Source organism: Otolemur garnettii, unplaced genomic scaffold, assembly GCF_000181295.1.
Source record: "Otolemur garnettii isolate 467f Iridium unplaced genomic scaffold, OtoGar3 scaffold00021, whole genome shotgun sequence".
Classification (NCBI taxonomy): Eukaryota; Metazoa; Chordata; class Mammalia; order Primates; family Galagidae; genus Otolemur; species Otolemur garnettii.
The window spans coordinates 24,353,622-24,363,488 of NW_003852416.1; the positions used below are offsets into that span (position 1 = coordinate 24,353,622).

Consider the following 9,867-nt stretch of genomic DNA (forward strand, 5'->3'; position numbering starts at 1 on the left):
TGGCTCAAGGAGTAGGGCGCCAGCCCCATGTACTGGAGATGGGTTCAAACCTGGCCCCGGCCAAAAAAAAACAAAAAACAAAAAACAAAACTGCAAAATACTATTAGAATGGCCCTTAAAGACAAGATAAATTAAAGAAAGAGTAAAGACAGAAGTGAGAAAATAAAAAGACTAGACCGACAATCCAAATAAAAAGTGAGAAACCAGAGAACTGGCAATGTTAACATGGATTAGGAATCACACAGTAGGTACAGAGAGATTTTAGAAGGATAATTCCCAAAGTAAAATGCCAAGGATAGGAAAATATAAATGAAGGGAACTAAATGGTACCATTCCTGGAGAGTTTTTGCCAACTTTTTACAACCAATTACAAAGCAAAGGTATTCTATAGGGTCTAAAAAGGAAGAGCCTATGTGTTACTTACTACATTCTAACCGGTTAAACAGCAAAGAACTAAAAGAACTAAAAAACTATGATTTTAGCTTCTTAGCTACATCAGTACCCAGCACATAGCTCTTTCACTTGTTACATTACACAAAAATTAATGCATTCTTTGAGTTACTCAATCCTTGCTTCTGCTGAAATAAGGAAGTGCAACACAAATATACAACTGGAGATAAAACTAAATTCAACAGCAAAAACTTACTAAAAAATACAAGATTCTGCCTAAAAGAAATCTAAAAAAGAGAAAAGGGTAGGAAAAAAAAACATGGGCTTACTTTTCTTGTAGCTGTTTTAAGTTTCATAGCTGAGGGACTAATGTTTATCATATTATAAACAAGTGAAAGAAAGCTGTATACAATTTACATATATAATCAAAGTCAGTCCCTTTCAAATCACTGTGGCCTAATGAGCAACTTAAACAGAAAAAGAAATATACACCAGGTGTTGTGGCAGGTGCCGGTAGTCTCAGCTACTTGGGAGGCTGAGGCAAGAGAATCACTTAAGCCCAAACAGTTTGAGGTTGCTGTGAGCTTTGAGGCCACAGCCAGCACTCTACTGAGAGTGACATAGTGAGACTCTATCTCAAAAAAAAAAAAAAAAGAAAAGAGAAATGAAAAACAAATACAGGGTTAAGTATGTAAATGTAATTAAGAAATGTTCAAAATGCTAGTGTCTGGGTCACATACCATTCAGGTAGGCTGGAAGCACTGTATACCAACCATTATGAAGGAGTTTCAAATTAAAAATTAAACCACACATCCACCTTCTTACCTTCGTTCATAAAGTTTCCTTTCACCAGCATGTTATCCCCTTCCTTCTACCTAAAATTCAGTACTAATCAAACTTCCTTTCAAATTCTGCCTTCTATAGGAGCATGAAACCTGCTCACATTATTCTCTCCCTTCTCCAAATATCCATTTGAAGAGGCAGTTCTCAACCTATGGGTCGCGATCCCTTTGTAACAATGAAAATATATCCTGCATATCAGATATTTACAGTACAATTCACAACAGTAGCAAAATTACAGGTATGAATTAGCAATGAAAATAATTTTATGGTTGGGGTCACCACAACATGAGGAACTGAATTAACGGGTGGAGGTATTAGGAAGGTTGAGAACCACTGATTTAAAGGGTAGCCAGTGCCCACTACTTATCACAAATTTTTATATTGCTATGTCATCTCATCTTTAAAGTTTTACCTCCCCAGAAACATTTACAAGCTTCTTAAAGATAAGTTCGATTTAATATTTCTCATTTATCTTTCCCAAAAAACAAGAACAGTGGGCACACAAGTACCTAAACCATTAAATGATTTAGTCTCTTATTTCCAACTCAAATATCTGGCTTCCTATAATTTTTATTTATTTTTTTTTTTTGAGACAGAGCCTCAAGCTGAGCCCCTGGGTAGAGTGCCATGGCTTCACTGCTCACAGCAACCTCCAACTCCTGGGCTCAAGCAAGTCTCCTGCCTCTGCCTCCCAAGCAGCTGGGACCACAGGCGCCCGCCACAACGCCCGGCTATTTTTTGGTTGCAGCCATTATTGTTGTTTGGCGGGGCCCAGGCTGGATTCGAACCCGCCACCTTAGGTTTATGTGGCTGGCGCCTTAGTCGCTTGAGCCACAGGCGCTGAGCCTGGCTTCCTATAATTCCAGATTAAATCACTTTATGGCCAACTTCATACAGCATGCAAACTTTTGGTTGCAATAATTTGGAGTTAGGTTTAAAATACAAAGACAGTTAGAAATCACATTCTCTGAAAATTGCTGTCATAGTTTCTATATGTTTACTCTCAGTTTCTATACCTTAACTAAACAATAAGCATTTAGAAGGCAAATAACTCCTCTTATTTTTATATATTACTAAAATGCTAAGAGGGCACTAATTATTCTCAATACATACTTATTGATCTATGCAACCTAAATACATAAAAATGTGCTCTATCATTATAGTCCCCAACCCCCAGGCAGAATAGCAGTACCAGTCCTTGGACAGGAGGTGAGCTGCAGGACTAAAGCTTCATCGGTCACTATCTCTCAAAACCACCCAATGGGACAATCTAATTGCAGGAAAACAAGCTCAGGGCTCCCACTGATTCTGCATCATGGTAAGTTGTATAATTAGTTCATACATATGACAACATAGTAATAATGGAAATAAAGTACACACTAAATGTAATAATGTGCTTCAATCATCCTGAAACCATCTCCCACCCCATCTGTGGAAAAATTATCTTCCATGAAACTGGTTCCTGGTGCAAAACAGTTGGGGGACCACTGCTCTCCATGTATCAGATAAAAGTGCACCATCTCAGTCTAGTACATATAATTCCTGACATACCTGTATATAACAGACACTCAAAAAACGTTTGCAGGTTAATTGAATGAAGGACTGACTATATATATGAATGATGAATAAATAAAAAGTATCTTTTACGAGGTGAAGAAGGAAAAGGCCAAATTACAGAATGGTGTGAATGATCAACTTAAAGTTTTGACCTTACATTCCTAACAGCAATATATTTATCAAAATACTTCTGCTGCAATCCAATTCAAACCATTCTATACACAGAATTTTGACCCAAGGGACTAAGGACACCAAAGGTATCTGACTCACAGAATCAGATGCAAACCATAGGTACCCTTTTCCATGTTCCCTAACACTGAAACTGGCCCTACTGCCATCTATCTCTCATCTCCATATGGCCTTACTTGCTCCTTCTACAGATGGATTTCTCACATGTGAGGAAGAAGGTCACTGGACGCTCCCAGATTAACAACTTTCTCCTACCGTTCACACATCAATTCCAAAGGACTCTGACTGGCTCTGCTTGAGTAACAATCACTGTTATGAGGGATAACCTGGCTTAGAAGACTGTAAGATTAACTAACAGCCCACCAATCACTCAGAATAAGTGAGGGTTTGTTCCCCAAATGAAGATATACTGAGTTGACAAACAAACAAACAAATATATATATACACATATATGATGTATAAATATATGTATACATGATTTTATATTTATATAAAATCATCTCCTCCCAACCACAACCTTCAACAACACAATTTTAATGAAGAATTGAGAATTTTACTACATTCTGAAATTACATGACTTCCGATAAAATTAGCATTTGTCTTCGGCTATTAGTACTTCATGAAATGAGACTCAGGTGAAGTCCACTTAATTCTCCTAAGCTTCAAGTCACACACTTTCATCACAACATTCTGACACTTGTTTCATGCAGCCATAGCAATCACAACTTTAGATTTTTGATCAAGACTATGCTCATAATTTTTCCAGATGTAATAATCCAAATAATTTTGGTCAGCCATCACACAGTAGCCTCTTGTAGTGTTCATTACATTCTTCATTACATCACTTTTTCTTTTTTTTTTTTTTTGAGACAGAGCCTCAAGCTGTCCCCCTGGGTAGAGTGCCGTGGCATTACAGCTCACAGCAACCTCCAACTCCTGGGCTCAAGCAAGTCTCCTGCCTCCGCCTCCCAAGTAGCTGGGACCACAGGCGCCCGCCACAACGCCCGGCTATTTTTTGGTTGCAGCCGTCATTGTTGTTTGGCGGGTCTGGGCTGGGGATTCAAACCCGCCACCTTAGGTGTACGTGGCTGGCGCCTTAGCCGGTTGAGCTATAGGCGCCGAGCCATCACTTTTTCTAAGTAGTTCCCATCAAATATAGTACAGGCTGAGTATCCCTTATCCAAAATGCTTGGGGCTAAAATGTTTCAGATTTTAGCTTTTTTCTTTTTTTAATTTTGAAATATTTACATTATACTTACCAGCCGAACATCCCATATCCAAAATGCTACAAATGATCATTTCCTTTGAGCTTCAGGTAAGCATTCAAAAATTTTTAGACTGGAGCACTGTGGATTTCAGGTTTTCAGATTTGGGATGCTCAAGCTGTATAAAACACTTTTAGCCCTTAGCCCTACTGCTTAATTCAAGAAAAACACTGTGTCCATGTGATCCTCCTGGTAAGAGGTCAAACAAATGTCATATAGGAAAAAATTACTGAACATAAATGACAACCTGGTATCTCAACTCAGCTTTGCTGCTCTCACTGTAGTTATCAGTAATTTCTGACAAAATTTAAAATTTGTGCTACTGTGAAAAATGGCCCTGAAAAAAACGCTGTCCACTGGTGAAGTTCAGGGAAAAATATGATTATGATTACTAAAGGAATAATGTAAGGTAGTATAATCTACTTTGGCTATTTTATTCCTAATTTAGGGTTATAGTTATGTGTATGCTTACTGCATCTGGTGAGGGAAATTATGATATTGTGGTATCCAGGAATTGGGGGATTTCAAAGATCCCAGGACCTATCTAACACAAACAGCAAGAGATACCTGTGTTGCAAGGGCAGATAAATCACATTTTGTACAAAGGTATAATATTTTCCATTGCATTTCCAAAGCTTTCCTTATAATACCATGGATTTAACAGCAGATGTTTTTATCCTTCTTTTCTGTCCACACTAGAATATTCAGATTATTATCTCCAGGAAACCAACCGTAACTCTATAGTAACTTCCAAATTCCTCTTCTAACTCCAAATTATAATATAAATATCTATTAGAGAATCTTCCTCTTTTTTAAAATCTGGAGATAGTTTTTCTTTAGGTGCATTACTTTGCACTTGCTAGACCAAGAAGAGAGACACTCTATGCAGGGGTCCTCAAAGTTTTTAAACAAGGGGCCAGTTCACTGTCCCTCAGACCACTAGAGGGCCGGACTGTGGGCCTGGGATGAGTCAGCTGCTAAGCAGGACAGGCAGTGGTGGCAAAAACACCCAGTGGGCAGGATAAATGTCCTCGGCGGGCCATAGTTTGAGGACCCCTGCTCTATGGCCATTTATTTAGCTTTGAAATATCTTCCTACCAAATTTGTTCCATGGTTTATTACCCAGAATCTCTTAATACCACCTCTATTTTCAGAAGGATGATACAGTAAAAATCATCTTTGCATCTCTAATAAAATATTAATAAACTATGAAACCAAAAATTACTTTTTTGCTTACATTAAAATGAAAACCCAGGTGTATTTTATTTTACTTTGGCCACAAAAAAACCCTATAATTTGTAACTTATGAAAACTCATGTATATAAAAGTATAGGTTAAGTAATGCCTTATTCAAAATGCTTAGGACCAAAATTGCTTCAGATTTCAAATTTTTTAGATTTTGAAATATTTGTATTGTCCAGATTGAGCAACTCAAATCCAAAAATCCAAAATGCTCCAGTGAGCATTTCCTTTGTGCATCTTGTCAGCACTCAAAGGGTTTCACACTATGCATTTTGGATTAGAGATGCTTCACTTGTATTTTATTTACTCCAATATTAAAACATATTAACTGACTACTTAATAGAATACATATTCTAATACTTCAATCTTTACCATACCTCGTTCTTCAAGGAACAAAAGGCACACAATTTAATGCTTGGACAATGCCACAATCAGGAACAGTGATCAAAAGAAGAGATGATATCTGGAAATGAAGACCAAGATTTTAAAACTTTTATTGCAAAAACTGTTAATAAAATGTTCTTGAACTCTTGATTAAACTATACTTCATACTCAAGTTAGATGTATAAAGTAACTGAAAACAAAAACTTCCGGGCACCACTGAGAATATGTCATACGTTTACAAAAGTCACAACTCAGGGTTTAGAAAATCAATCCAATTTGATATCTTCATTTAATACAAGATAGAGAAAATCAGTCTTGCCCTAAGTCACAGAACTAGAACTAACATCTGGATTGGATTCCAACCCAATTATCATATCACCACAATGCTAACCCATAACACTCACTTCTGGTATCTAACATCCCATGCAAACTGCCCCCCATGAGCCTACACACCTGAGATCAGATAATAAAAATTTCAAGACTATATTAAAACTCTTCTCTGCTTAAAGAGCTTTTGCAAAAAACTTTTAGTAGAGTACCTAAAGCAATCTGGGCAAGAATCAAGTGTTATATCATTTAAAAAAAAGTTGTATTAAGTACTCTAAAGCACACAATGCTTCAATGAAAACAATACCAAACAATTAGAAAAAGAAAACAATAAAAAAACACTAAAAGGACATATTTTAAGACATATTTTGGGGTCAAACTATAGATTTTTGCTAAAGTATACCTCCTCTTTAATATTTCAAGACATTTTGGGATAACAATATACTACTACCACATGGGAAAAAATACAATCTGAAGTGTGACAATGGTAAAAATTGCAAGCATTCATAAATTTATACATTATCAATGCACCTAATAGGTGTTCACTGTGGTTGCTGTCCTTTTATCTTTCCATAAAACCATATATAAAATGTTTTAATTGATTATTACACTTATTTTCACTCCATCAACAAGGAAACATCAGGATGTGGTTTCTATTTCTAGGGATGATCTTATTTATGATTTTTATAGCAAAAATCAACGTCTACTATGTTTACTTTTCCAATGAGACGCTAACACACTGAAAATGTTAATTCAATGTTATGTCTCTCTTCATAAATGTCAGGAAACTATAGGTTTGCTGAAACATAATGAATCCATTCCTATAAAATTTACAGTTAAACTCTGAAAATGTTAGAAAAATTTCACTGAATCAACTTAAATGTTTTCTATCCAATCTGAGAATACTAACCTTATAGTACACTCAAATCAAACCCCTTGCTGCAGAAAAAGCAATTCAACCGTATTAGTAAACGAGGTCTAACAAACAGACTCTCAAATTAATGAAATTCCTACCCAAAGGTAGTTTGATGTCTTCGTGTTTCCTCACTGTGACAACCGTACAAAGTTCAACATTCTTACGAATTCTTTAAACACTGAATTATCTTATTTTTCTAAGGATTTTTAGACTTTTGATAACATACTCAACGTTGTTTTCACTAATATACCTCACAAACGCTAAATAACCCCCAAATTTAAGCTTGAAAAGAACCCTGAGCCTAAACTTTTGTATTTGAACTTTACATTTACATCTGCTTCACTGGTCCACTTAAAACATTTTACCTTATATACATTCACCCCATATATTTTTAATTACCACAACCACCTATGAAGATTGTCTACTTGACAATGAAGAAACCATGTTAAGCATAGACTCAAAATGGACCCTACATGTGAGAAAGCCAGTTACAAAGAAACCCATCTGCCACTGGGTGTGGTTGGGGTCTGCAGAGAAGACGACCTTTGGCCAACTCTGAAAGAGAAGGCGCGCACCAGGGAGCGGGACAGCTCTACAAAAAATGGCCCCAAATAACCATAGACTGGGCCCCCAATAGGAACGCCGTCGAGTAGGGCCTGCGAACCTACAGCGCGAGGGGTGCGGTCTGAGGGGTGCCCATGCTGTCTCCACCAGCCGCGGAGCCCGCCGACAGAGCTTCGAGCGCCGCGCGCCGGGCGCCCCGCTTCGCCCCAAACACCGCGCCCGATCCGCCCCTTCCTCCGGGGTTCCGCTGTCCCGCGAGGAGCGCGGAGGCACACTGCCTAGCGCCTAGATGGGAAGGGCAGTGGAGTTCCAAAAGACCGGACGTAAAACAAACTGGAGTTGAGAAGCGAAAGGTTAACTCTAGCAACCTACAAAAGCGCAGGACAAAAAAGACCGACTTCTCCAGAAAAACTTTAGGGCAAGTTAGGCGGAAGCGCTGCTGGATGGCCGGGACTATTTAACAGACGCTTCCTATCGTTAAGAGGCGGGTCCCTGGGCTCGTTTGGGGAACCCTCACGCCCCAACAAGCTCGCCTTTTGCCCGCTGGGTGGCCCTCTAAAAGTTCCAGCATCATAACCGGTCTGGGCGGTCCCGCTCACGGGGAATACCTGGCGTGGTCCCCATGGCTTGCGAGTCCCTGATGGCGGCCATTACACTTCCATCCGGGTATTGCTGAAAAGCAACTCGCAGCGCTACTGGGAGCGCACGCTGCGGCGGAGGGATCTGCGCTGCACCTGAAGCAAGCGGAAGAGAACGGAGGCCGGCAGGGTCCGCGCTCAGCCTGACGAGACTAGGCCAGTGGGCTGAGCTCGCCGCTGACCTCTCCAGTCAGCGTGTGTCCTGGCCCCCGCCACTCGAGTGATGCACTACTATCCCTTAGCTTACCAGCAGCTGCAGAGATCCTACTGCCAATGGAATGGCAGACAAACCTCCACTCTGTGCTCTTCAGAGTAGACACCAGAAGTAGGAATTATGTGTACTTGGCAAACTCTTGCATACTGGGAACGGTCTCAACCCTGAGATTTTAATCAGTTGCTGCTTAGCAAATGGCGGCTCCCCACCCCTTTCTTCTAACACACAGGTTTTAACAGCCATTTCAGCTCATGTCAACGGAAGAAGCTGCAGCCTGCCCCTCTGAAAAACATACTGAACTCCAAATATGTACATATTTAATAATTTATCTATAAATTGTCTTTACAATGAGGGAGGCCCTCATCTGTAGCAAAGAAATCCTTCCCTCACGTCATACATACACAGGGTTGGAAAAAGAGGTCCATTAACATGGTTGGCTTTACCCCAAAGGCCAGTATGACTCCTCTTGTCTCCTTTTGAGCATATATGAAATCGAATCTGTTAATTGATCTCACTTTCTACATAAATTACTTTCCTTTAAGGGTTGCAGGGTATGGTGCAGCTATTAAAAACAAACAATAGGAGCAGCAACAAAACTCGGAGGCGTAAGGATATACGAAAATATTAAAAGCATGGATAGGTTGGAACTTTTTATTTCCTTTTTTTTTTAAAGGAACATGCATGGCATTTGTGCTTTTTACCAACTTTGGAGTGTCTATTGTAATTTTCATTTTTCAAAGTGACTTGTACCCATACACAAGATTTTCTTCATCCTGTAATAAAAAGTATACTAAGGAATCCTTTTGTCTCTTGGAAGACTGCTTTCTTACAGTACCTACTGGGCTACACCGTTCCACCTTAAAAAGGCAAATAAGGAGTAAGCCGCATTACTCATATGTCTATATAAACATACTTATGTATTCGTATGCCTATATAAACGCACAATGAGAAATCTTTTGTAAATACCAAAAGGGATGGCATTATGGATTGAGGAGCATGTTTACAAAATGGATTTTATCCCGTGCTGTCCCTCTTTTCTCTCTCTTCATATCATTTCTATGCAAGACAGGCAAGCACACACATCACAGAGGACAGACAGATGAACAATATTTTTTTTATATAGCAAAAAAAAAAAGATGATAGGCTCGGTGCCTGTGGCTCAAGTGGCTAAGGCGCCAGCCACATACACCTAAGATGGCCAAACAACAATGACAGCTGCAACCAAAAAATAGCTGGGTGTTGTGGCAGGCGCCTGTGGTCCCAGCTACTTGGGAGGCTGAGGCAGGAGACTCACTTGAGCCCAGGAGTTGGAGGTTGCTGTGAGCTGTGATGCCACAG

At 39.3% G+C, this 9,867-nt stretch overlaps 1 protein-coding gene across 1 annotated transcript in view; it reads right to left on the minus strand.

The window, feature by feature from the left end:
* The window catches only part of ZNF518A (zinc finger protein 518A), a 28,889-nt gene extending 22,942 nt beyond the window's left edge, over positions 1 to 5,947 (minus strand). Inside the window, exon 1 of the mRNA XM_023511760.1 lies at positions 5,864 to 5,947. The gene's annotated coding sequence lies outside the window, so the exon portion shown is untranslated. The remainder of the gene's footprint in view (positions 1 to 5,863) is intronic.
* Positions 5,948 to 9,867: the final 3,920 nt, after the last annotated feature.